Raw genomic sequence first — 27,232 nt, forward strand, 5'->3', positions numbered from 1 at the left:
TTTTAGAAAAACCTCAACTAAGGAGGTCAACCTGTAAGTGACAGAAGAGAAGGGGCTGATCATCTATTACCATAAATCAATAAAAGGTAGACACCAGTAGAAAGGCTGCTGCCAAACCGAGAAAAAAATCCAACAACATTGAGAAATTGCTTCCAAAGTCAGTGAGAACATTCACAAGGATAAAGCACAATTCCAGAGGCAGAGCTTTTCAAGATGCATAACTGAAATCCCATTTAACAAGGCAAACTACAGATCAGAAATGAGATGCCTTAACTGTAAAACGTCTAGTAAAATTACTGCAGATAGAAACACAAAAATCTTCAAAGGAAAATTCTCAAGAAAGAATACAAAGAAAGCAGAAATGAATAAGTTAATTTATTCTAAAACCACAACTAGGAAGATATTTGGCCTTCTCAAGAGTCAGAGAAGGACTACCAAAGTCTAACTAAGACAGAGCCTAACGAACTTTCAATCCGATTTTGAGGCATTAGCGAGATTTCCCTATTAAGATGACAGGGGCAAGGAGACTTGAGGCTCAGACATGGCCACCAAGTCTAGATCAGAACATTTTATGTTCCCATTGAATTTTCCTGCTCTTCGGATGTAGAAGAACTGAGCTCACCACAATCAAATAACCCCACCAAAGCTTTCCTAATAGGAAGTTAGGAAATGAGTCTTCTTAGCCTGAATAATGTGTTTTGTCTTAAAGTCTATTTTGTCTGTAATCTCCACAGGCAGAGAGTCTGCATCTATAGCTCATTACCATTATTCTGATGATAATGTTACGTCTCATCAATTACTTGGGAGCAAGGTCAAATTTAGCAGCCAAATCTCCCCTTTGGTGAGACCATCAAGAATATATCTATCACCTCCCTTCCCAAGATCTACATGCCCTGCAAAAGCGTCTATGCCCATATTCTCTTTCCCCTCCCTCCTCCCTCCCTCTCCTCCCTCTCCACCTCCTGTTTCTGTCACAGTATTACCAGTTACAAAATCTTGCCGGATTTAAGCCCTGATTCATTTATTCCTTTTCACTTTCGTTTCAGAAAGGTCAAGCAAGGATGGTTGAGAAAATCATGGAGACATAAAAAAGGGGAAGAACCTGCATGTAAGAGAGAAGATACTGTGTGACTTTGTAAATAGATATTGGAAATTAGAGGTAGGTGGTTCTCTTAGAATTTTAGTCCATGTGGAGGAACTTTTTGATTGAGACTATGATTATATACCATACCACTGAGATTTATTTTAATTAAAGGAAAGAAAAGTTTCTCAGCCAAGCAAACAAAACAAAAAGACAAAACAGTGAATATGTGTGTGTGTGTGCTCATATATATGTGTATGTATGTATATATATCTCAAAAATTGTTTCACTTTCATAGTAAACTCACCTGGAAAATCTACCTTGATGCATGCATCTTTGACAATTGGCTCAGGCTTTAGATTTTTTTTAAATGAAAGTTCAGCTCAATCCCACAATTCATTTACTCAATTTACTTCCTAGAATTTTTAAGCAAGAGTTCAACCTCACAAACACAGCTATACTTGGCAAACAAACGTAAAGAGATTAAAAGGACCTGTTTAATCACTTTTCAGAGCATTTATCAGCACCATGCTCTAACCAACTGAGCCAATCGGCTTCAGAGCATTTATAAATTAAACTTGCTTCTGAATAGTTAGGGTTAAATTGGTTCAAAAAGCACTCTCTTAAATTTGACTTTTTCTTCTTGAGGTACTAAGCCTTTTGAAAATGCAAAACTCCTAGGAGATGTAGCATTTTTGGTAGACTGCCACCAACCCCTGAATTTCTTTATCTACTTGGAATCTATACTGTTAAGTGCATGTATATAGATTCAGAACCATCTATATTCCTGGTAATTTTTAAAATAATGACCCTCTTTATCCATAAAAGTGTTTGCCCTTAAAGATTAATTTGTTTGATATAATATAGCCACAATGGTATTTTTAAAATAAGAATTTGTTTCATAAATCTTTTCTCATCCCTTACCTTTTTGTCTTTCTGTGCCATTATGTTTAGGTCTTTTATACAACTGAATTTTAATTTCATTCTGAGAATCTCTGTCTTTTAGACATTACGTTCAATCCATTTATATTTATTGTGATTATAGATATTTGGTTTTATTTCCACCGTATTATTTTCTGCTTTCAACCAGTCATACTTTTACTTTGCTTGTTTTCCATTCTACACTTTTTTTTACAAAGAACTCACATTATATTTATTCATATTATATAAACATTGGAGCTTCACATTCTATCCACCATGTTTCTTAATTACTCTTTCTATTTTATGTCCCTTTATCTTACTATCACTCACAATGACTCACTTTTGGAATGTATTTTTCTTATGTTTACAACTTTAGGTTCTATGGTAGATGTCCTGATTCCTAGAAGGTGACTGCTTCCACCAGGGAACACAGTAGTTGTCCTATTTAAATGTTAAACTAGGATTTAAACTAGGCTGCCACTGGGTCACTTAGAGTTCCTCATGCCAAGGGACCAGTAGTCAAAGAAAGGACACACCAACCTTGCAAGAGTAATTCACACTGATCAGGATACAACTGCTATTATCTAATGAAAAAGAGGAAGAATATGTTTCATATTCATTGAGCAATTGGGACATGTCTTGATACTGTGCTGCCAAACTGGGGTGCTTAATGGATAAGTGCAATAGACACAACCTCAAAAGGACATGCTGATTAGAAATTTAGGCCTTCATAGCTTCCACCAGTTAAGTTACAAAGAGCATAAGAGATACTAGCCAAGGGTGAGGAGACTTTAGAATAGGTAGTAAAGAAAGGAGATAACGAAAACTAGTTGTACTTTTAAAACTAGTTGCAGCAGCAAAGACTGGCATTTATTTCCCTTGTATGATTCCTTAGAAATTGAGACCAACTAGGATCTTGAGGATGCTCTTCCCAGATGGGACACACTTACCACAAAATGCAAATGGAAATGGAGCTTAACAGCTCAAGTGGAGTAGAGTGGGTGCTGTTGTGTGCTGCTCAGAATCCCCACCTCCCATCTCATTTCCGGAATGAGACATTCATTTGGTGCGTGGTGCATTGGCTGCTGCTGGCTCACTCTTGGGTCCCTCTGGGAATCATCTTTGGCCAAAGGGAGCCATCTTTCCCAGGTTTATGACCTTTTCTCAGGGGCAACTTGTGTCCAATGGCTGATTGATGTTGAAATATAAAGGCCCAGTTTTGTTCTCTCAGTTTGGGATATTCTTGAAGATCATCCTAACTCCAAAAATCCTCGTGAGATCAGCTGGCTGCTCTGTTGCAACTATGTCACTGTATCTCCTTCTGCCTAATCCTTTCACTTCCTGAAATGTGTTTCTTAGATTATTCTCCAGTAAACCTTCTGCATGCAAATCTCTATCTAAAAATCTGTTTCTAGGAGATTCTACCCAAGACATCATCTTTTTTCAGATAATACTTCTATTATTGTAGGTTTCTGAGTACCTATTCTGTTTGTGTACCTGTATCTTGAACCATAAACTCACCTTCAGTGGAAACTTTCCTCTGAAAACCCTCTGTGGCCTAAACTGTAGAAATGACATTCCACAGAGATTTTCTGTTCACTTCTGCCAGGTACTCTAGAGATATCACTGTCCCAGGACTAATTTTTATGTAAATTTCTAATCTTGACAATTCCCAAACCATTATAGAAGTGTACATTCTAACTTTGATACAACATGAGGCAGAGGCCTGAAATTTTATTTTTCTGGGAATGATTTTTTTTTCCTTTTCCATAGCCCAGAACAGTAAACTTTATCTTTTCTCTGTTAAGGTGGGGAAATCTTTTTTCTAAGCCCCTCATTACAGAGGCTACATCCCTTTGAGTATCTCAGCTTCTTCATGAAGGGGTATTAGCTCCCATTCAGTGTCTCATTGAACCCATAACCTCATATCCTGGCTTGACTGTGTATTAAAACCTAAACTAGCATTTGATAACCATCCATGAGGAAGCTTCAGGATCATATCTTGAGCTTCTAGCCCTTAATTTCAGGCACCTTGAAATTTTCATTTAGTTTTTGGAATTTGATATGCATGAATATGATTTTTAATATATTTCCAGAATCTGAAACTATTGCAAAGTAGCTAAATGTTTCTTGGAGATAGGTGTTAGTAAGAAATGGAAATCATGAAAGTACTGACCTTGGAACTGACATGGAAGAAATAACACAACTGAGAAGGAAATGAAAAAAATCAGATTATCTCTTTCATGCTCAGGTCAGGCTCTGAGAGCCTAGGCATTAACATGGTAAAAAACTGATCTAGAAACCCAGGGAACTTCAAGTGTCTCCCTAATGGCACTGTGAGTTCTTTGAGGGAAGGAACTGTGTCTTATTTGCTGTGGTATTCCTCACATCTAGTTCATACCTGGCATATAGTAGATTTTCAGGAGATACCTTTTGGCCAAATGAATGAGCCAGAAATAAAGCAGTGCTGTGCAAAATGGTGAGATATTTTCAAACACACAAGAATAAAACATAATGTTATATCAACACTGGTCTAAGAAGAATATAAAAAAATAATAGAAAAGGAAAATGTGAACCAAGTTATACTCATTCTTTCCGGTGTTCTTCCAGTAAGTATTTATTGAGTGTCCCTGGTTGAATCTGGACTGTGCTAGGCATGGAGAATGTGATAGTGGGAACAGAAGGTCATGGTCTCTGCCCATGTAGAGATCTGGGACATGCAGACTTTAAATGAAAACACTAAAAGCAAAAAAGTAAGTATAAAGACTTGGGTGACCAAATGATATATTAGTCCAGGAAAATCTCTCTCCATTCCTGTTGTCTCAGTGTACTTATTAATAGTACCCCCATTCACTATCAGAAGTGTCTCAGGTTGTACAGTCATCTTGAGTATGACTGAAAGGTATGTGGTGTTAGCAAAGTGCACAACAGAGAATCATCTACTCAGAGAGTAGAAGAAAGACAAGACTGACCTGAAAAATGGTAGATGGAACACATGGCATATGTGACTGTGTAGGAGTGCAAGTGGGGAGACCCTGCCAGGCAGATAGAATACCATGTGCAAAGCAGGGTACATTGGGGAATCAATAGGAGGCTTGTCTGGCTAGAGTATCAAGGGCAAGAGGTAACATTGAAGGATAGATGGCATCAGACCATGTGGGCCTGTGGAATTTTATGCATTTTGGAATTTTGTTAAGGGGTAACTTTAATCAAGGATGGCGTTGGGGGAAGTAGGGAATTTAGCATTTTGAAGGATTCCCTTTGGCTGCAGTGTGGAGAATAGATTTATGAAATTTCAGGAAGCTAGTTGGAAAGCTACTGCACTAGTCCAGTTAAGACACGATAGTAGCTTGAAATAGAATGGTGGTAGAAATGAAAAGAATTAAATGGATTTGAGATGAATCTAGAAGGCAAAATGAACAGAACTTAAAGATGAATTGGCTATGGAGAGAGGGGAATAGGGACGCACATAGAATAGATTTCTGGCTTATGCACCTGTGATTTACTAGGCTAGGGAATACAGCTAGTATTAAGACTGGCATATCTATCCATCCATGTAGTTACCTCTTCAAGAAACCGGCATTCATGGGGGCGCCTGGGTGGGGCAGTCGGTTAAGCGTCCGACTTCAGCCAGGTCACGATCTTGCGGTCCGTGAGTTCGAGCCCCGCGTCAGGCTCTGGGCTGATGGCTCGGAGCCTGGAGCCTGTTTCCGATTCTGTGTCTCCCTCTCTCTCTGCCCCTCCCCCGTTCATGCTCTGTCTCTCTCTGTCCCAAAAATAAATAAAAAAGGTTGAAAAAAAAAATTAAAAAAAAAAAAAAAAAAAGAAACCGGCATTCATTGACACTGGTATATGTCAGGCATTGTGGGTAATAATAAAGGTGTTTATTATGAAATCTAACCCACAGAGTATAAATACACACATATATGTTTTACCAATTATTGTACTTTCAGCTGTAAGTAATAGAAAACTAGAAAATTCAAGTCAAAATGTGTAAGCAGTGAGAACATTTGTAAGTCCTCAAATGGGGAGCTCCAGGTTGGCTGATTCGGTTGCCTTCATGACATCAAGGATGTTAGTTCTTTCTTTCTACTCTGCTGTTGTCAGTTGACTTTTCCTTGACTAGTACCCTATATGGTTGCATAACTCTTATCCCAGTTCCAAGCACATGTAGCTATGTCAGCGTTCAGCAGAAGCATGATGATTTTGCCCATGTGTCTTTTTTTTTAAGCTGACAAACCTTTCCTAGAATCCCTCCAATAGATTCCTCCTCACATCTTAGTCATCACAGAATGATCTCTCTGCTTATTCCTAAGCAAGGACTGGTGAGAGAAATAGGATTGCCATGATTTGTCCAGTAAGGCACACAGCCAAGTATAAGAGGATGCCTAGTCAAACAAATTTGAGGTTTTGTTTACACGGAGAAAGAACGATGGGGCACCTGGATGGCTCAGTCAGGTAAGTGTCTGACTTTGGCTCAGGTCATGATCTCCTGGTCCATGAGTTTGAGCCTTGCCCAAACTCCCTACCCCCCGCTCCCTGCCCCCCTCCCCCTCCCTCCCCTCCCCCGCTCGCCTTCAGGCTCTGTGCTGACAGCTCAGATCCTGGAACCTGCTTTGGATTCTGTGTCTCCCTCTCTCTCTGCCCCTTCCCTGCTCACACTCTGTCTGTCTCTCTCTTTCAAAAATAAACATTAAAAAAAGAAAAAAAGGAGAAAGGGCAAAATGACTATTGAGTAAGCAGTTGAGGGTGTCTGCCCTACCTATAAAGCAAGGCAGTATTTGTATGGTCTTAGGAATGGTTCACAGTGGTTCAAGAGATTGAAGCAGAAGAAATCACCTTGGATATTGGAGAATAAGAAATGTTTCCAAGGCTGGGGAAGGTTATTAGGTTTATGTCACTCTGAAGGCAGAACCTGAGGTCTGAGATTATAGCACCACTTAAAAGAATACAACATAAATCCATCTTTACCCATTGATCCTCCCAATTCCAGGCATCCTCGTGGCTTTCCTAAGTTCCTCCACAGTCATATAAATACTGTTTCTTATTGTTTCTCAGCTTCACTGACCTGAAAGAAGAAGGGTTGAATGATATTTTGCATAAAATTCTGAAATATTTGTTACTTAGCTCTGGCTCAGTCCAAGCCTGACCTGTTTCTGTCATTACTGCTGGAATAGTTCTCCAGCTCTTGCCAGATTTTGAGTTGTCAGGATAATAATTTATCCATCTTGTTGTCAGATTCACAGCTAGTTTGCCTGACTCTAGGGGAATCTAGATGACTATCACTACACACAGTATGCAACTCATATATTAAATGCATTTAATTCCAAATATCCTCCCCTGCCATACCCCATATGCAGAGACTTAACCAAACTACTGTCGGAATAGCGTATTCCCGTATGATGGAAACCTCTATGGCCCACCAAAGATCAGTTTTCCTCTAGTTTCCTTTAAATGCTTACTATCAAACTGGCCTTATTTACTGACCACAGTTAGTAAGTCAGTCTCACGGGTGTCTGGGCCCAGAGCTCTCTTGTGTTTCTGTGTTCCTTCCATCCTCACTGCCCCAGTCAACTACTCTCAAATCAGGCCTGTTTGTCAGAAGAGTCTCAATTTCCTGGTATGGTCTGTAACCTTTTTTTTTTTTTTTAAGTTTATTTATTTTGAAAGAGAGTTTATTATTTCAGAGAGAGAGAGAGGGAGAGAGAGAATCCCAAGCAGATTCTGCACTGTCAGCACAGAGCTCAGTGTTGGGCTCGAATTCACAACCCATGAGATCATGACGTGAGCCAAAGTCAAGAGCCAGATGCTTAACAGACTGAGCCACCCAGGTGCTCCCCCCACTCTCATGGGTCTGTAACCTATTTATTTTATAAATGGCCAATTGCAGTTTAAAGAGAACTCTCTGAATTTGCTTTTACAGGGCCAACCAGAAGTTATTTTGCATGTTTATGAATTTGTCCCATTCTGCTTCTCTCCCTTACAATGGGTCCTTTTCAAGGTTTTAACTACAAGCATTATATTACCCTTCTGACTATCCCTTTCCTCCTCCTCTAAGGATTGCTTGGAAAGGAATCCAATTGTGGGAAGATGTTAGGTCTTTCTCAAAAGCATTCCGTGTCAAATAACAAGCATCCAGTTGTAGTTCAAATAAAACCCTAAAAGTGATTTAAGTGTTAAGTCAGAGTGGTAATTACTGGTTTTGAAAGCAAATCATAACGACTTTTTACAGTTGTACTCTGTTATTCTTCCTTTCTCATTCTCTAGTCAGTGTTCTTCATTACATCACCCCAGGAAAATACACAGGGAGAAAATATAGCAAGGCACATGAGATGGTCCAACACCCCGGTTACCACAAGCAGCCTGATAAGATTTGGTAGGTCACAAGGCAGTAGCACGACATCTGGGCCTCCTTCTCTTACTTTCCTTTTTCCACCCTCAAAACTATGCATGTAAGTACCAGTGAATCAGTTAACCAAAATATATCAAGTATCTACTACTGGTTGGGGAGGGACTTGTTAAGCAAGTCACAATTTAATGATACCTCTAGATGCACTCTCATTTGTTGAATGAGTTGTTGAATACAGGTATTTGGCAGCTGGCCTTCTGTGAGGTAATTTGGGGCCCATGATCCTTATTGATCTACCATCCTCTAGGGCCTCCCATCCTCTGCATGGAGTCAACACCTGTGTGAAGAGAGAATAAAGGAGCAGCAGGAGGTCTCCTGGTCTAGGCCTGGAAGTTCTGTACATTATTGTCACTGATGTTCCAGAACGTAGTCGCACGGCCACACCAGATAGTAAGGCAAACTGAGAAATGTGATATAATGTTGTCTGGGAAGGAAGGAAAATGACTGTAGTGGATGACTTGCCAATGTTTGTCATACGACATGAGAAGTATGGTATAAAGGAAACAGCTTGCTTGTGTTCCTTGCATTGAGGAGGGCACCTGTTAGGATGAGCACTGGGTGTTGTATGGAAACCAATTTGACAATAAATTTCATATTTTAAAAAAAAGGAAAAAAAGAAAAAGAAAAAAATGTTGATTTTTTTTTTTTTAGATATCAAGATGCTTTAACTTACCAGTGGATTTTATCATTCCATGTATCAGGGTATTTTCTAGGGCATGGACACAATAAATAATTTTAGTGAGTTAAAAAAAAAAAAAAAAGGTATTTCTGGTAAGAGCATTAGAATAGTTGATGTCAGCAAAAGTAACCATTAACTAATTCTTCAGTACAGATACCCCAGGGTGACTGGGGAATTTTCTCTTTGTGACACCTTGCCTTTCTGTCCCTGCTTCTCAATTCTTCCTGTCTTGGCCTTTGTTCAGGTCATTTCTATGTTGGTTGTGTCCACATGGAACCTCTACCTGCCTGGCTTCTGGGAGAGGACTATTTTCTGAACATGTCTTGTGTTTTTCTTTCTTCTGCAGGCTTGCTCACATATTTTACTCTTACCTAATGCTGTGTAAAAAAACAAAAACAAAAACAAAAACAAACTATCACCCCAAAGCTCAGTGGCCTAAAGTAACAATAATTATTTATATCTCTTATGGTTTCTGTGGGTCAGAAATTTGGGGAGCAGCTTAGCTTGCTGGTTTTGACTTGGGGTTTCTCGTGAGGTTTCACTGAGATATCTACTGGAGTTCTTAGTCATCTAAAAAATTTGATTGTGGCTTGAGGATCCCATGGTGGTGGCTCATTCACATGGATGGTGAGTTGGTGCTGGCTGTTGACAAGATGACTCAGTTTCTCTCCATGTGGGCTGTCGCCAGGGCTGCTTGAGCAGCCTCCTGACGTGGCAGCTGTTGTCTCCCAGAATGAGCTTTTAAGAGATCACATACATTCCACGATGCCCTGTATGACCTGGCCTCAGAAGTCCTGCACTATTGCCTCTGCCGTACTCTGTTGTTTATCCAGAACAGCCCTGATTCAGTGTGAGAAGAAACTACACAAGAGCATGGGTATCAGGAGACAAAAACCACTGGAGGCTGGCCACCACCCATACTTTGCATTTGGAATATATCCCCGCCTCAATCACAGTTTTGCAAAATTCTCTCCCACTTTTTTTTTTTTTTAATTTTTTTAATGTTTATTTTTTTTTGAGAGAGACAGAGACAGAGCATGAGCAGGGGAGGGGCAGAGAGAGAGGGAGACACAGAATCCGAAACAGGCTCCAGGCTCTGAGCTGTCAGCACAGAGCCCGACGCGGGGCTCGAACTCACGGACCATGAGATCATGACCTGGGCTGAAGTCAGACGCCTAACCGACTGAGCCACCCAGGCGCCCCTCTCCCACTTTTAACACTCAGTTCAAAGCCTATTCTTTCCATGAAGTCGGTTCTGATCACTCAACAACTAGGTTTCCTATCATAAGTCTTACTGTTCTACCATACATATGGCCTTTATCCTTTCATACCTTGTTTTGAAGATGTACACATCTGTCTTTGCTTTCAGTTGGGATTTAAGCATTTGGAGACATGCCCTCTGTCATATAGTTCGCATTCAAGAAATATTTTTTAGGTAGATGAATGAAGGGCTGAATGAGGACTCCAAGCCAAAAGCCCTGGTTCTCCTCCTGGGCACTTTGCCCTGCTGCTTGGCCTCAGCCCACTCTCTTCCCCTCAGTCATAGTTTCTTTATATAATATAAATATAATAATACTTACCCACCTTTCCTTACAGAGGTATGGTTTTTAATGTTTTTTTTTTAATTTATTTTTGAGGGGGGGAGGTGCTGAGTGGGGGGGAGGGGCAGAGAGAGGGGGGATACAGAGGATCTGAAGCAGGCTCTGTGCTGACAGTAGAGAGCTCCATGAGGGGCTCAAACCCACAAATTGTGAGATCATGACCTGAGCTGAAGTCAGGGCTCAAACTCATGAACCTTGAGATCATGACCTGAGCCAAAGTCGGATGCTTAAACAACGGAGCTACCCAGGCACCCTATAGGGGTACTTTGAGATTTGAAAAAGGTAGCCTCAAGAAAGAGTTTTCAGGTATATAAACAACAAGGGCAAGGTGAGGTTACCTGGGTCACCAGTGTTGGCTGAAAGGAATCCTGTTGTCACAGGTGGAGGTCAGTCAATACCTTGATTTCATCCTCAAGGAATAGTTAACACCTGTATCAAGCTGTCAGCATATAAATGCCCTTCATTCCAGCAGCTGCTGTCAGCATAGTTCATGGCTTGTCCACCCTCGGCAAAGAGGACTGCCTGAACCAGGGCTGAGCCCCTTCACAGTCGCACTCTGGAAATGTTGAAGCTCAAAGGTAAGGTCTTTTTTTTCTAGTAGAATTCTCTGGTGTCCTCCTCCTTCGTGTAGTACGGGTTTTCAGTTTTTCTGTTATAGACAGTTGACCAGGTGCAATTTTTTCCAGCCCACCCTTTAAAAGATATTATTCTAAAAATTAACGTAAATTCATCTCTCTTTTTGGGGTACAGTTGAGGCATTTTCATACATGTGTAGAATGACGTAGCCACTACCACCACAATAGGGATGCAGAGTGGCTCTTTCACCCCAGGCAACTGCTTGTTGCTTTCTCTTTGTAGTTGCAACCGTTCCCCGCCCCCCCCCCCCCCAAACCAGGGGAAACCACTGTTTCGTTCTCTATCACTACAGTTTTGTCTTTTTGAGAATGTCCTGTAAATGGCATCCAATAGTATGTAACCCTTAGGGGTTGGTTCTTTTTACTTTACATGTTTTCGGGATTCATTGCCTTTGTTTCTTTTTCTTAATGGGTAATATCACTTTGTAAGGATGATGTATTCCGTTTGTTACCCATTCACCTGTTGAAGTGCTTTTGGAGTGGGATTGCTGGTTCACCTGGTAAATGTCCATTTAGCTTTGTGTTTAGCTACCAGACTGTTTTCCAGAGTGGCTGCACCATTCCAGATGCATTTGCACCAGCAATATATGAGAGACCCATGGTTCCTTGTTCTCACCAACGCTTAGTTGTGTATTCATTAAAAACAATTCTCATAGATAAGTATTGGGATTTCATGACTTTAATTTGTATTTCCCTCAAAGGTGAAAGGCCTGTTCAAGCCTTTGCCCACTTTCTAATTATGTTGTTTTCCTCCTGTTGAATTTTGAGAATTACCAATGTATTCTGGATATAAGAGTCCATATAGATTCTGCATTATACATGCATAAATTCATGAGATAGCAGAGATTTTAAAAAAATGGTCCTTCAGATCTTGGCATACTTTCCCAAAATGCTCGCTAATACTTACTTTTCAGTTTCCTTGGTGCATTCCGTCCAGGTTCTATTCCTGAGAGACACACAGTGGAGTGTGCTTACTCCATTTTATCCAGAACTGGAAGCATTCGATATAAATCTTACTCTTCTTAGGTCTTCAGATTTCTAGTTTCTGTGTTTCTGTGTTCCATGAAGGTCAGAAGCAAGGTTTATCATCTTTGCATTGCCCTCTGAGCCTGGCAGAGTACCTTGAATGAGATTTTGTGAGTCACGTATTTGACCAGGGAACACTGGGATGGTTGTGTCTGCTACACCATGTGGAGTCTCAGCAAGAGTGGCTGAAATGGCTGGATACGTTTGTGACCGTTTGATTGTGGTCCTGTATCTGGGTCCTAAGTTCTGCCCATCAGCTGGATTCTTCTGCTCTGTGCGACTTCCGCCTGGGCTATAGTATCTGAAATGGCTTCTTGACTCCTGTGTCTGGTGCCAAAACTAAGACCGCTAGAGCCGCTAGGGATGGCTGGCAGCTTGTTCTCCATATGATTTCATTTGTGCTTCCTCACAGCATGGCAGTTTCAGAGTAGTCAGACTTCTTACATAGTAACTGCATTCCCCAAAGAAGTTTACCTACTTATTTCTAATGTTATTCCACTTTGTGGTACGAGTGCATTTTTGTAAACTACCTTCGATTCATTTTAGAACAAGGTGGAATATAAATATGTAAATCAAAGGAAATATAAATTAGGTATCGAGGGAAGATAAAGATGTGTGAAGTTGTTTCCCTAAAGGAGTTTAGAGTCACGCTGGATGGAAGAACTGTAGTCATTAAAAGTTGGCAAGCAGTAGGAAGTGGAGAACATTTGTTTCCTAAAGAGTTGTGTATACAGTGCTATAATTTTTTTTCAGGAAGCAGTAAACACTTCAGGCATCATAAAGGAAGTGGATTTGAGCTGTTTTTCCTTAATTTTTAAAGAGAGAGAGTATTTGGACCAGCTGAGGGAGCTGGAACAATCCAAAAGAGCAGGTGGTTTATGAAAATGTAGACAATGTCAGAAAAGTATAAGGCATATTTTGGGTCCTGGCAATCAGCCAGTTTGGTGCAGTCTGTCCATTGAAATTCTGGGAAGGCTGTTTTCCTTGCTTATGTGTCCATTCACCCATTATCTGGTAACTGTACCTAGGTTTCTTTTTGGGTAACCATCCTCACACTACTCCAAGCCCAGTAGGGAACCATGGGTTTAAGGCTAACCAGAGGAGTACATTCCATGGGATAAAATAATGATTCACGAAGTCAGCAAGATGGAAGGGTAAGAGGTCACAAAACTCACCTCTCTCCTCCTCCTCAGCCCTGCCAGCCACCCCACCTCAAAGAAAAAACAGTAAATAAGTACAAACTGGAGAAAAAAGCTCAGGAAAGGATGCATAAGCCACTCTAAGCCAATAATGCATCCTTATTTCAGAATGGTCAGAGATAAGACTCTGTTACACATATAGGAAATGAACATTTGAACCAAGTATCTGAGAAGAGTGAGGTGGTGAACACAGCATGTAATTAAAGAAAAGGCTTATGGGTAAAAATCAAAAATACTGTGCAGGCTTACAAGGCCTTCTGTAATGTAGTGCTACAGTTGTCACTGTCTTTGCACCTTTGCCTTCCCTGTATCTCCCTCCTCACCCTAAACTTGACCTGTTGTGTGTACCAGATGCCATTCTCTGAACATTCCTTGCTCTCTGAACTTCATGTCTTTGCTGATGTTCTTCCCTCTCTCAAGTGGCCCTTTTTTTTTTTAATTTGGAAAGCTCTTTAATCATCCCTGTGGGCCCACCTAAGTGAACTTTTCCTGTACAGAATTCTGACCCCCCCAATCACCACCACCGAGGTTATTGTGATTCTTCGTCTACTTCTCCATTATAGTATTTACTTCATTGTTGGTCATTGTTTTCATCTGTCTCTCCCATGATTGTGTGAGCTCCTTGAAGGAACAAAATCTTAAAACACCCCAAATCCCTTCAAAGCATTTAGCACAGTACTTAGCATCTCCTAGACAGTAAGTACTTAATAAATGCTTGAGGAATAGGTAGTGAGTACATTAATTAGAAATGGCGGGTAACAAAGGAAGAGAGACCTTGCTGGAGCTCCCCGGCTTCTGTCATGACTGTTCCTGGAAGCTCTTCCATCTGTGCCTGTGGATTACTAGGCATCTCTTACTTGATTACCATAACTTGTTTCTCCTGTGTTTTCCAGTCTCCTTTTAGCTAGGTGTGGCCATGAACGGATTTTTTTTTCAGTGGGGTGTACCACTTCCAGGCCTGGACTTCCATGCTCCATGGAAATTTTCCCTTATTTCCCATTTCACTGCCTGGGGAATGCCCAGAGTGACCTTGGAAGCCAAAGATTAAAAGCAGCCTAGGCTCTGTCAGCCTGAATCCTTAGTTGACTGCATGAAACAGAACCCTTCCCCTATCCCCCTTTTTGCCAATCGAGAACACCTGTGCTGAACTACTACACAGAGAGAAACTTCCCTGTGTCAGCCACTGTACTTTGGGGGTCTTTTTGCTTGTTTCCAAACAAACTTTGCTCTGACTCATATAAGACTCAATAGAATTTTGTCAGTTAAACTAGATTCTGAATATGGTGAATATTGTATACAAGGCAGGACTTTGTTCTGGAAAGCCTTCCTGTTGTCTCTGGCCTTTACTTTTTTAGAAAAAGGTCACTCAAGGTATGAGGCACCTGGGCACAGTTTTAGAGCAGTAGGCTGAAGGTGAGCAGGTTAGTTCTATTCCTGGGTCTGCCCCCCACTGGCTTTGGGTTCCCAGCCAAGGAAAATGACGGCATGGATGCTAAAACAGCCACCCAAGGGGAAAACCCATAAAAGCAACAACAATCGCCCCAGCAGAAACGCAGGTGATGGTGATTTCTGCTGCAAGAGAGAATAATGTTCTTATGCCTCCTCTCTTCCAGGCTTCACTAGTCTTAATGCATGATGCCTTCCAACCCTACAGACTCTGCTTACTGATTCCAGGTCTGGCCAGCTGCGAGGAGCATTTGACCTTTCTCTAGTGCCGGCAGACTGCAGATGCACCAATCAAAATGTCTCTGTCCTTGTCAGTGTCAACTTTCTAAGCCATGGGATGAATATTGAGTTTATTTAGTTAAAGACAAACAAATAAAAAATGCCACGAGGAAGAGCACTATTGCTGGAACCCGCCAATCAGTGTTTCCAAACCGCAGACTTTACTGGCCTGAAGTGTAATCTGTTTTTACAGAGCCTGTCCCCAACACATCCACATCCTGGGAACAGGCTCCTTGAGTGTCCATTGCCCACCCAGAGGAGGGATAGCTATTTCTTATCTTCTTCTACCAGACTTTTCTGTGTTTGCTTATGTGGGGAAGGAATTACAGCAATTGTTTCTCAGGGCCAAAGTTCTCAAACAGTCAGATCGCGAATTCTTCATGCAAGGGATTAACACTTCACTCAGTCTCCTCACTGGAACCTTTCATGTCTCTAGGACTGAATGCCCCATGATCTGGCCTTGGGCCCTAAAGGAATTGCTACCACTGACCTTTAAGTAGGCATCAGAATCTCTTGGAGAATGTCTTCTAAATGAGTATTGGCTTGCATGGTTCACTCCCTAGGATTCTGGCTCCATACATAGCAGGTGGGGTCCAAGATTCTGCAGTTTTAGTTGTCACCCCAGGTGAATTTGATGCTGGTGGATCTGAGATCACACATTTAGGAACATCCCTTCCTATTGGCTGTGGAGTAATCTTTTAAAAACACAAATAGGTTCATAAATAGCACTAAATTTTTTTGATGACTTGCAGTTGCCATCAGGATCTGGTCCAGACTTCTTAGATGGCTGACGAGGGCTCATTGATAGGGAAGTAGCCTTTGCTTCTCTAGCTTCACCTCTTAGCACCTGTCCCCCTTGTCCTCTTCATTGCCGTCATTTTTCTAATCTGTTTGTACTGCTTTCCCTGCTTTGTGAATGTTACTCTCTGCCTGGAACACTGTTGCCCCTCCGCCCAGTCTTTACCTGGCTAATGAATAGGCAAACCAGACCTCCTTTCTCCTTGGGAAATCTTTTTCTTATTTTCTAAGGAGGTGCCTCATGTCTTGCTTAGGGCTCCCTGCCTGCCCCTCTGGGGAGAGCACTTGGCACTGTGTGTTTGTTCGCCCTTCACTGGTCTTTGTCTCTGACCAAAGCCAGGGCTTTTGTGGCGGGAATCATGGACTTGTCTTCTGGTCCCCAGGAAGTTTAGTTAAGGGGCGGGACTGTGGTGGGCAGAAGTGAGCCTGAAGGTTTGCTCTTTGAGGTCTCAGCCTATAAAGGATCAGCAAACATTGCTAGAATAACGTGGGAACTGCTTCTGCATCCACCAAAATGGGCAGTCTGATGAAGAAGTAATAAAACATTTTTCCTGGTGTATATCTATCACTGTTAAGTATTTTTGCAACCTCATCTCACTTGTGCAGTCAATACGAGTTGGAAAACAGAACAAGAACTGGCCTAGTACCGTTGATATGCATGCTGGAATGTTTCAAGACTGTTATAACCCAGGTGCTTTTAATTCAGAGGCCCCACCCAAATGTCCCAACACAGGAAAATAACCCATATTCTGATAGAACCTATGTTCTATCTCACTGTATGATTTCAGTAGAATTGCTGAAGGTCAAAGGAACCCAGGTCGCAGCATGAGTGGAGAAGAGCCATACCTTCTTGACCTGCTCCCATCAGGACTGCTTCCTGTGAAGGAATATTCCCAGCAAGTCACTGTATGATTGGGTCTCCTTATTGGAGAAATTTAGCCTTCACCTTAATGAATGTGATGGCCTCATGCCTCCTTGGCAAAATTGTCAGCATGAAGAACCTGGCTTGGGAATTAGTTCCTCATTTTTTGCTCAAAAAGTTTGCTGAAGGGAAAGTAACATGGAGAAAGCAAGCAGGTAGAGTTCCGCCTGACTGTTCCATGCATGCACCTCATAATCCACACAATTAACCCCAAAAGCCAAGCTCCCTCTTTCTTACTCCCCTGGGGAAACAAAGTAAATAAAAAAAGAAACTAAGCAATGTTAAGAATAGGAAGCACTTGCTCCCTTTGAGAATTCAGAATGTGGGTGCCCACCATCAATTAATACCAGGGAAATAACAGGAAATTCTCTGGAGGGAAATGTGAAAAAGGGAGGCACTTGCTTTTGAGCTGTCTGAATAATGAGCCTATGGAAAGCCAGTATCTTTATTTTTCAGGCTGTTGCTACCTTCTCGTGAATACCACTAGTGTATTTCCTTCCAATAGCTTTTAGCCTTCCAGGGAACAACAGAGCCTTGCCATTCCCCTGGCTTCCCAAGAGCCTGCAAAGCAGACATCCCTGATCCCATTCTCTAAATGGGAAAACAGAGGCTCAGAGGTTGAGTGATTTATTTAAAGTGCAGCATAAGCAAGCAAAGAAGCCAGCAGGAGATAAGAGCTTGTCTAACTCCCCAGTCAATTTTCAGTTCCCCAGATAACAAAGAACCTAAATAAACCTACATCAACACCATATGGTATCAGCAAAGCAGGGGGATGTTGGGCACTTGTATTAAAATGTGCTATAAAGGAAAGATAGTTTGGATGTGTGAATAGTCAGGGAGCAAACCATTGTTTTGATAATTCTCAACATTTTTAGTTCAGTAACCCAGTATGACATAAGTTTTGATGGACTAGACAACTTGACTAATACCTATCCAGTCCTTATTTTTAACAGAAAATATAATAAGTCACAATTGTTATGAATACTCAATAGGTAACAGCTTAATTATGCATGCTTAGAACTCTGGCTTATAAATATGCTTCTTGGTGGGAAATCTTGAGGACCCTTTTAAGAACTTGCCTTGAGTTTTGAAATGAAAATACATTTTATTGTGTTCTTGTGTGATAAGCTGTTACAGAATTTTCTTCAGTGCCAGTAGGAAATGTAGATTTGGTTAAGCTACACTGCAAACCTGTTAACCTATAACAGTCACCAACTAATCCAATGTACGGCCCCCTGGACACAGTGATGCATCCCACTAGGCTGCCATAAGGGCAAATACGATTTGTCTATAGAATTAGGCTTCGCAGTTAGAGTCCCTGTTTTGGGTGTGATATCCTGTGGACTGCACGCAGATTTAGTGTCCCCAAACAGATGGGCTTTCCCTTTATGGGCCACTCTTAAGTTTTCTAGGCAAACTGCAGCTGCGCTAATGTCCCTTTGTGTAAAGGAGTGTTTAAGTTGAACCACTTCCCTTTACCTGATGGGTATTCAGAGTTTTGAGCCAGGGACAACTGGGATATGCCAACATCTGCAGAAAAGGAAGATTTCCTTCTTCGTGCTCTTTAGGATTGAGTGTGAGAGGCAGGAAAAGCTTCTCTGGGTAGCAGTGAAGGTCTTTAGTTGCAAACAACAAACACACTGTAGCTAATAGAAGCAGGAAGGGGAGTTTGGCCAAGGATTCGTGGTGGATTATGAAGTTTCTAGGAGCTACGTTGAAAAGCTAGGAGGGTTTGCAGATAGGAGCAGTGCCCGTGCCATACTGCCAGAGTGTTCCACAGGAGTCCTGCTGCTTCCAAAAGCTGGATGAGTCTCTGCCTTCCTCCCAGCATGTTTTCCTCATGGCATTGTCTCCTTTATTCTTTCAATCTGAAATATCGTCAGTTATTAGTAGATTGGTGACAACTGGGTCACATTTTTGAAAACCTATCTCTAGCTACAAAGGAGCCTGGGAAAGCAAGTGTCTCACCTCTACTTTGGGCAGGCAAAAGATTTCCCAAACGGTGAAAGGATGTTCAAAATATAGATGGTGACCCACAACATAAACTATTTCTACTATGTCTACTGTTTGACTGTTTAACAGTCCTATAAACTTTGTTCCATACTAAAATTCTAAAGCCCTCCAATCTCAACAACAAAATGCTTCCGCCCAACATCATGCAGTAATTCCTTGTAATGGAAAAATGTGCCCACCTTCCTCAAAAAGGGGGTCATGTCTTCTCACTTGTCTCACCAACCTCTTAGCTCAAGTCACCAGGGGATGTTCACCTTCTCCAACTCTGTTGCAATTTCATCTTGATATTCTGTGACCCAGAGACTAAAATGTAAAGTTAATTACCATTTGATGTTATCCACATACCCTATAGAAAAGGGAAGGGAAACAGAAGAAGGGGAAGAAGGAAGAATACTCAGTACATATATATAGAAAGGAAGAGAAATAAATGGCTGCTGTTATCATTGTCTCCACAAGTGGTCTCATGCATGTGCATGGTTTAAATGACCTCATCCTCCACAGCCATGCCATGTTCTTTTTGTCTCCAGAACCCGTGTGTCAGCACGTTACAATTCTTTACCTGACAAGGTGACTCCAGCTTTCACTTCTCAACAAATGGAACCTCCTCTTAGCAGTCCTTCGTATGTATGGTTGCCGTGGAATTTTACCAGTGGACATGGCAATACGCAGAGGGACCCAAAAGGATCTCCTGGGTTCCCAAAATAGCCTTTCTACAAAATGGCATAAACTACCCTATATTGCCTTGTTAATCAGAGTCAATCTTCCCAGTCAACACTGAAAACTCCTTTGTTGCCTTTTTTTCCAGTGCCATGAAAGTCTAAAATATCCTCCTGATAAGGAGTTTCATTTTCTAATTCTATGAAACATTCCATGCTCCTGATAGAACTCTTCTTCCCTTGACCACCCAGACTTTAACATTGGCAGTGTCCATAATTGCAGGGATTGAAAACAAAACTTTTTCAATAAGATCATTAGATGTAACATTGAGAGCTGCCCTTTTGTTTGTATCTTTTGGTTTTAAATTCTGTGTACTTTGGTTATAGAATTGAAAATAGTGTCATACATTTATCATAGTTCAGAGAATGTGCTACGTCTTATACACACCACCCCAAATTCCTAAGGTGGTATTGGTCGGCTGGCACCAGCTGGCATCATACCGAAGAATTCAGTAGATCTTTTCCACCATTCTGCAAATCCAGTTGCTTTTTGGTGATAGACCATGGGAATTCCGAATTTCCTGAATCATTGAAGGATTCTTAAATATGCTCAAGTAAAATTTTCTAGGACTCATTCTTCCTACTAAGGTGTTAACTCTGGTAGAAGACACTTGGATAAGCTATGATTTCAAAATTTGTTGACCCCATAAGGGTTTAACTCTGACTTTAGCCTGAAAAGTACTAGAAGATACTGTACTTGGAGGACCCTGTTGCTCTGACCATGCCCTGAGCAGAGTTTAAGCTCCCTAGTGCTGATGGAAGTAATCCTTGAATTATTCATGCCATTCACATTGTTTCCATGCCAACCCTTGTTTTCATGAGATATGAATTCCAGGTACTGCAGGCAAATATTTAAAATAATTTACCAATGTCCCATCTGCTAATGCTGTCTGGGGTTTTTACTGCCTTACTCTCACTAGATGGCCCATTCTTGTTGTGTTTGTGACCCAAAATCACTCCTCAAATCATTTTCTGTATTGATCAAGGTGTTCTTAGCTGCAAACTACAGAATCCACTTAAGCTAACATGTGCACAGGTGTAATGTATTAAGCCATATTAAGCAGTTTACAGAGGCCAGAAGATCAAATATAGAGGTGTTAAACCATAAACAGGGTCCACATGACCCCGAGCCTGCTGCAGTGGAAGCCCTCCTCCTGCTGCTGCCAGCATAGCCCTATGGCTCACTTGGCTGATGATGGGCATGGGATGCCTCCACTAGGACTTGGGATAGGGCTTCTTCTGAAAAATGGCCCACTCTCTCTCCAGCACAGTCTATTCAACATTTCCTACTACATGTCACTCTCTTCTAAGCTTAAATCTCACAAAGAAACATTTGATCCTAGGTCCTTGTCATGTAACTGTGCCCTAGCCTGCAGAAGAAACTGGGAGATGTAGGGTACTGCAGGATTCAAAAGGTGGGAAATTTCCTTGATAGATCAAAGATATTCCAAGCATAAATAATGTCCATTACCACATAAAGCTAGTTCCCATTTTATTTTATTTTTAATGTTTATTTATTTTTGAGACAGAGAGAGACAGAGCATGAATGGGGGAGGGGCAGAGAGAGAGGGAGACACAGAATCGGAAGCAGGCTCCAGGCTCTGAGCCATCAGCCCAGAGCCTGACGCGGGGCTCGAACTCACAAACTGTGAGATTGTGACCTGAGCTGAAGTCGGACGCTCTACCGACTGAGCCACCCAGGAGCCCCAGCTAGTTCCCATTTTAATTAGAGTAAGATTGTTTGATTCTGAATAATATATTACATCAACCCACTGGTACATAGGAAATCGTGAATGGAATCTAGGAAGGGACTTCCAGAAGTGATCTGATTGAGCCTCAAATATTTGCCTCCTATAAATGAAGTGTACAGAATTATTTATTCCCATTGCACTGGTGAGGCAAGTGAGTCCTAAGGAAGTCAAGTGTCCTGCACACTGCTATTCAAATTCCCACCGAGATGTTATCTTTCTTAAAATTTGATTTTAATGCTAGGCATAAGTTGATACATAGAACAAGGCTGAACAAGTAGATTGACAGGAATGCTCAAAGACTTCATATGTTTTTTGAAAGGAGCCATGGGAATTTTATACAATGTACTAAAAAACAAAACAAAACAAAACAAAAACCAACCCAGCAACTGTAGTGGACATCTTTTGTTATGTGCTTAACATCTGTTCCCCTTTCTTTGGGTAGTAGAATTTACTGCTAGGAATTCCACTCCCCTACATTTTAGCCCTTGTGGTTGGCTAACCTTCTGTCCTTCCATTCCCCAGCCCTGGATGAATACATAACACAGCTGTGAACAATCAGAATATTCCATCTCCCTGCATTGTGGATAGCCATGCCACCCAAATCTGTGTGCTAAAATTCTGTCTTTGGTGGGAATACTGGGTGAGGAACTCCCTTTCTCCCAGTCTTCAAGTGGCAGGTATATTCCTAGAGCTCCTGGGGTCCCCATACAGATGGCTGCCTGAGAATAAGATCAACACTGAGAAAGCCAGAACTGAGGGGTAGGGAGAGTCTGGATACTGATGATCTTTGTAAGCCTCTGGATCCAATCAATCAGTCCACCCCTAAGAATTTCAACTATTTAAGCCACCAAATTTTTTCTGTTTTGATTTTTGTCTCACATGACTTTTTATCAAGTTTTTTACACTTGCACCCGAAGGAGTCTTACCTGATCACCCATAAGGAGGCTTCTACATTGTTGTGGCCTCTGTGGTAACCTCTGGGTGAGGCATGCAGCCTCTTGGAGTGCAGGATATCAGAGTGCCTTCGAGGTCACTTAGTCCAGTGCCCTCCACTTGGCAGTTCTAGTTCCTTCAAAGGCAGTTAGGACACCAAGCACCAAGTCAGCCATCCTCACTCCCAGGTACCTCTATTCAGTTTGTATCCCACACAATAAGTCCATATACCGCTTTACAGAAGTCATAAAATTAAGTCAGGATGTTCCACACCCAGGTGTATACACTGTTTTGAAGAAGGTTCCCTTAAGGCCTTGGAATTCCTATTATAGGACAAGACCAAATTGTAAGAATTAGTTCATCTTCCAAAAAAGAAGATTATATTCCTATTTACCAGTGAGGTGGAATGATTAGATAATTCCTTGAGCATTTCACAAAAAGATTATACCAAAACCACTGTTGATGTTGTCTGTAATATATGTATCATGTCCTATCACCACCATCTTGGTGCATGAGGTTATTTCTCGTGTGGGAGGGGAATCTCTCTAGTGCATTGCCAAGGAATACGGTGCCCCTGAATGAAAGAAGGCTGACAAAAAAGAGTATCTACTTAATGATACTATTTACATAAAACTCCAGAAAATGCACATCAACCTACAGCGACAGAAAACAGATCAGTGGTTGTTGGGGATGGGGATGAAGGGGTTGTGGGGGATGGATTGTAAAGGCACACAAGGAAACTTTGGAAGTGACAGGAATGTTGGGTATCTTGATATAATGTAATATATCAAAATATATACACACACACACACACACACACACACACACACACACACATATATTCTCCAAACACATTAAATTGTATGCTTTAAGTATGTATATAAAAAAATAAATAGGTATAGTTTGTTGTATGCAAAAATCAACCTCAAGAAAGTAGTGAAAAGAGAAGTGTATGTACCAAACTAAGTAAATGAAGCATGAAATGAAGAGCAAATCGAGCTGTAAGGCATATAGGAATTTAGTGGAAGCCTCCACCATCCTGAGTGAGCCCCTTACGCCTAGAGAAGCTTACCACAAAGTCAGACGAGCTTCCCAAGCACAACCTACCTTAAAAGGCCTGTTTGTCCCATGTTTTTCCCAACCTGTGCACATCAGTACCTGAAATTCCTACCAGTATCCTCCTTCCTGCAGAGCCACTGGAAGCAGGGCCTTTTCAACAGAGTGTGTGTTTCATGCTACCTAATTAGCTAATGCCTTTCTTTATTTACACCGGTGGCTCCTAACCTTTCCTCCCGGGAACCCTAAATTATACACCAGGGAGATTCTGTGACTCAAAGGTTCAAAAGTAACTCATATTTTTTCAAGCGATGAGTTTGCATGTCAGGATAATTAGGAGAACCCCCAAAACAGCACTTAAACCTTGGGTGGCACTTACTCCTCGCCCAGTCCTTCTATCTCTAATGCCCTCCTCTGTCCCTTGATCCACTCACTTGGAAGCAAAGACAGACCATTGTGACTGTGACTGCCTCCTTTGACCCTGGCCTCATGTTGCTGTGATCCCACGGCTGAATTTTCCTTCCAGCTCTTTCATGCCTGTCCAGCCCCTCCAATCCATATCATTTATTGTACTGTTTTTTTTTTTTTTCTAAAAAGTCACTCAAATGGTTCTTTATGATCTACTGTGTAGATCTTTAGAAGTGCTGCTTTCCATGCTGTCCTGGGTAGCTTTGCAGAGTGATTTGTTGAGCATGATCTATCTATATGGGCCCACAGCCACTGTGCCAAGATTGGTGCGTGGGAATAATAGATAGGACTGGTAAATGTAGAGTGTAGGGAGGACATGGGGTTGAAACCAGGAACAGGAGGGTGCCAGGTCCTGATAGGGGTGCTGATAGGCTGGAGTACAGGCTGTTGGAGGTCATATGGAGACCCTGCCTACTGTTTTGAAGAAGGACTTCAAGTCTGTCTGCAGGACTTCCTCTATGTCCTCTTTCTCAGCAGTTCAGAAACATGCTGTGAGGCTCTGGACACCCCTCTTCCGGGCAGTCTATCCTCCGAGGAGCCTGGAATCCACACGTGTCTTGTTTCCACACAGAGGAAACAATTCAGATTTAAGTTAAGCTTTTAACTTAATGATGCGCTAATCTGTGCATCTTGAAGGGGACAGTGTGGAGCCTTGCTTTTGCTCTTGTATCTATATCCTGGTGCAGTCACACACACAGGCCTCATTTGTGAAGATGTCTCTGAAATGTATTCACTGAAGATAATTATAGAGGTCTAACACTTCTGCTCTTCAATTAATGCTATAAAATTAATGGTCCTTCATTTTTACATCCTATGCAAATGATGGTGTCATCTCCAACTGTAAGCCTCTCTACTCGCACACTGAATATGATTAGTGTCCCTTTAAGCTGAATTAGAGCATGTGACCTTCTGGGCTATGGCAGGAGTGAAACCTTCGCACGCTATTTCCAAGGTTTCTTTATGATATGTTCTTAAAAAGCAGAAATTCAGACTTGACACCAAAACATGTTTCAGTGACTGATCCTTTGGGGCTGTGGCCTTAGGAGAGGGCAGACAGGACCTGGAGAACAGCCCATAAATCTCCTGTTTTCAGCCTGAGATTTGCCAGGCTCCATAATCAGCACATTTCCAAACAAAGGACCGATAGATTCCTGTAAGATAATGAGACAGGTATAATGGAAATGCAGTGGTACTCAAATATTGTACCCATTAGAATATCCTTTTGCAAATAGACCCAGGGGAATGCTTGGCCAGGGAGTAGATGTATTTTCTTGCCGACAAGTTCTGAGAACTAACAAAAATGGCTGGCACCGTAGCTCAGAAAGGGAACCAGTAAGATTATTTTATTTCGAAGACTGGAGCAACAAAAACTTAGGACTTGGTGGCTGCTGACAAGGATGGTGACATGTTTCAGGAATCACAGTGCGTGCATATCCATTCCAGGAGATGTGTTCCTGCACTGCAGGCAGTTCGCAGGAGCTGAAGATACTGGAGAGCTCGAGTGCCCTCACACCCAGAGTCTGTATCCTCACTCTGCTTTGGAGAGTTTTGTCAAGTAATGGGATTCCAGCTAGTAGTTGAATGCTAGGGAGAGGGAGCACTTGAAGAGGACTGGGGACTGAGGAAAGAGATAGAAGGGACATGAGAAAAGGAGAACATAAAGAACCTTGACCAGAGGAATTGAATCATAGGTTGATGAATTTTGAGGTCTCTGGCAGCCAGGATCGCTTGGATTGACAGATGCACTCCTGAAGCCAAGTTCAGAGTCATTCATGCTTTGTGATCTGCTGAATTGCGTGAGAGACAAATATTCAGAGAATTTTTGTCTCTGAGGCAAGAGAGAATTCCTTGGCCACAGGAACCCTGACTGTGAGTTGAGAAAACTCAGAAGCCTGCAAGAAGCAGGTTTAAATAGTGTACCTGTAGCCGCAGGTTCGCCCGGTGGGTAATGGGAGTTGAGTGTAGGGAAACTGCTGAGTTTTTGCAGGAGGGATGTTGCATCTCAGTGAAATAAAAAGTTGGCAGTGTGGGTGGCATCACTTTGCACAGCCATGTTGCTGGTTTGTGAACAGCTGTGGCTGTACCAGGTAAGCAGCCTTCCTGGTGTCCTGCTCCTTCAGAGTAAGCCTTTCAGGGAGATGCCCCAACACATGGTTATGGATCTGTAGGATGAACATGGGGGCTGTATCAGAAATAGGAACTGACTTTTGTGTGTATAATGAGGGAGAGAAAATCGTATTCACCAGAATTCCTCTTAGAGCTCTGAATATATTCGAATGAAGAAATATTTTAATAAGCCACTTGGGGTGGAGGGTGAGACCCAAGAGTATCGTCAAACTAGAGAAGTTATTATTAAACTGCTCTGCATGTGATAAGGAGAGGAATTTGTCATAATCATAAGAGGGAAGAGGAGAGAAAAGAAAAGTGAGGGGAAATGGGGGGGTGTTGGTGAGAGGTGGTGCCCTATGTGAGGAGAACCCCTCTTCATGGCTCTGACTCCAGCCCCAACTCTTAAATAAAGTGAGGAAGCTCTTCATGGGTTTTTGTTTTTTTTTTTGAAGATCCCTGAAGGAGCTGAGTTTTGGGTCTGGTTAAAGTGGGTGAAATAGAGGCAGCACCCATGAGTGTGAGCCTCAGTGGGGAGGAGCCCACTAGAGTGTTAATTCTGGGCAATCCCAGGATCACAGCACAAACATTGGATTTTAATGGGTGGTAGAATTGGTTTTGAATCAGGTTCCTCTTACTTGTCCAAAGGCAGGGCAAGTGGGAGCGTGGGCAGCTGAAATCTAGGTTAAGATATATATATATATATATATACACATATATATGTATGTATATATGTATACATATATATACACACACACATATACATATATGTATACATATACATATATATATATATGACCATAAAGCAACTGGAATATCTGAAGATGCCAGTTATTAGTATATTTTGTATGAGACATGCTATTTAAAATAAAAGGAAATATTATAGAATCTAATGAACTTGGAGATAGGGTCTTTACAGAGGAAATTAAGGTAAAATGAGGTCATATGGGCAGACTATAATCCATGTAATTTACTTGGGAGATAGGGCTTTCAAAGAGGTAATTCAGTTAATCTAAGGCCATTAGCGTGGCTCCTTGATCCTCTATCACTGGTGTCCTTATAAGAAGAAATATCAGTGTCAGGCAGCCAGGCACAGAGGAAAGACCTTGTGAAGAGGCAGCAAGAGGGGGTTGTCTGTAAGATTAGGAGAGAGTCCTCACAGGAAACCAACCCTGCTGGCATCTTGGTCTTGA

The 27,232-nt window shown here is 41.7% G+C and overlaps 1 long non-coding RNA gene across 1 annotated transcript in view; it reads left to right on the forward strand.

Moving 5' to 3' along the window:
• The window catches only part of LOC122220452, a 58,160-nt gene extending 42,763 nt beyond the window's left edge, over nucleotides 1-15,397 (forward strand). Inside the window, exons 3-5 of the long non-coding RNA XR_006202858.1 lie at nucleotides 1,047-1,159; nucleotides 11,161-11,269; nucleotides 15,165-15,397. This is a non-coding gene — a long non-coding RNA (uncharacterized LOC122220452). The remainder of the gene's footprint in view (nucleotides 1-1,046; nucleotides 1,160-11,160; nucleotides 11,270-15,164) is intronic.
• Nucleotides 15,398-27,232: the final 11,835 nt, after the last annotated feature.

This window comes from Panthera leo, chromosome A1 (assembly GCF_018350215.1).
Source record: "Panthera leo isolate Ple1 chromosome A1, P.leo_Ple1_pat1.1, whole genome shotgun sequence".
Lineage (NCBI taxonomy): Eukaryota > Metazoa > Chordata > Mammalia > Carnivora > Felidae > Panthera > Panthera leo.